The sequence below is a fragment of the Phoca vitulina genome, unplaced genomic scaffold, assembly GCF_004348235.1.
Source record: "Phoca vitulina isolate PV1807 unplaced genomic scaffold, GSC_HSeal_1.0 scaffold30, whole genome shotgun sequence".
Classification (NCBI taxonomy): Eukaryota; Metazoa; Chordata; class Mammalia; order Carnivora; family Phocidae; genus Phoca; species Phoca vitulina.
In genome coordinates, this window is record NW_022589733.1 from 5,669,181 (window position 1) to 5,670,444 (window position 1,264).

General features: G+C 43.0%; 1 pseudogene; it reads right to left on the bottom strand.

Moving 5' to 3' along the window:
- Positions 1 to 409: 409 nt before the first annotated feature.
- Positions 410 to 849, bottom strand: LOC116644753 (annotated as a pseudogene).
- Positions 850 to 1,264: the final 415 nt, after the last annotated feature.

Genomic DNA, 1,264 nt, shown 5'->3' on the forward strand with positions numbered 1-1,264 from the left:
GTTAAACTATAAAAACATGACCTTTCATTGTCCTTCTCTCCTGTTTCTAGAGTAGGAAGGCTCTACTTTATAGCCCCATGGGCCAGCAATAGGCTTGAGTTATAATGTGTAGTTTCCTTCTGGTTATACTTGCAAAAGAAGCCATTGAATTCTTGAGGGTCTGACATCTAGAAAGGAGCAATCTAGGAGGCAGACTGCTGATCTAGATTTACTTAGATGGAAAACATTTATTTGAGGAGGAGTCCAGTTGATAGGCTGTTAACGTTGAAAAAAACAAGCCTATACTGTCAACGAGTTCAGTCAACTGATCAGAATACCATCCCTAGACCTGTAAGGGACACATTGGAAGTTCTCACTGTAAAGTTGCGGCTCCATCAGCTATGATTATCTTCTTTGATTTTAATGCCCATTAATCTTTACCAGCTGTAGCAGCCGTGGCTTGGTAAAACCTTGCCACGAAGTCTGCCTCACTGACCTCCAGCTGCCTGACAAATTCATTACGCTCCTGCTCAGCCCAGGCCTCGAGGTCAGTGAGGCAGACTGATCCCAAAGACATAGCTGGTGCTCAAAGATACAAGGTGGTCGGTCTGCTCCAGACACACTAAGCTGCTCCAGCCCTTCCAGCGGTGGTTGTAATTTCCCTGGCACTGCCTTAGCCACCAGGTCCTATAGGAAACCATCACACTAGGGATCTGACCAACTGGTAAACCAGTGAAGAATACACTTCATCTCCTAGGAAGTGACGTAAGACATCGGGAGAGGGGAAGAGTTAGCAATACTGTCTGGTACGGAGGGTAAGGGAGAACGGAAGGATTGTGGTATCGAAGAGCAAGATGATTCCAATGGCATCCTCCCCTTTCCTCTCACAGGGCACCCAAAGACCATCACAGAAGTGTTTGAACTCCAACTGTTGCCGTCACTTCCATGTTTTCTGAAAACCCTCTATATATGTATTATTTTTAATTAATATAAAATTCTCATATTTACTGCATATATTTTTTTATTAGTCTCCTCCTAATGGACATTTAGGTTGTTTCTTGTTGTTGTGGGTTTGTTCTGTCTGTTTTTACGAACTTGTTTTACAAGGTCAATCTCTGAAACACTGTGACTCCCTTAACAAACCTTTTTGTGTGATGAATATCATCTTTGTGAAATCACTGGGTGAAAGATGAGCACATTTTTAAGGCTTTTGATATTTAATGCCAAAATCCTCACAAGGGCAGCGAGGTCAATGAGAGCGCTATTTCTCCATTCTCGGACCTAC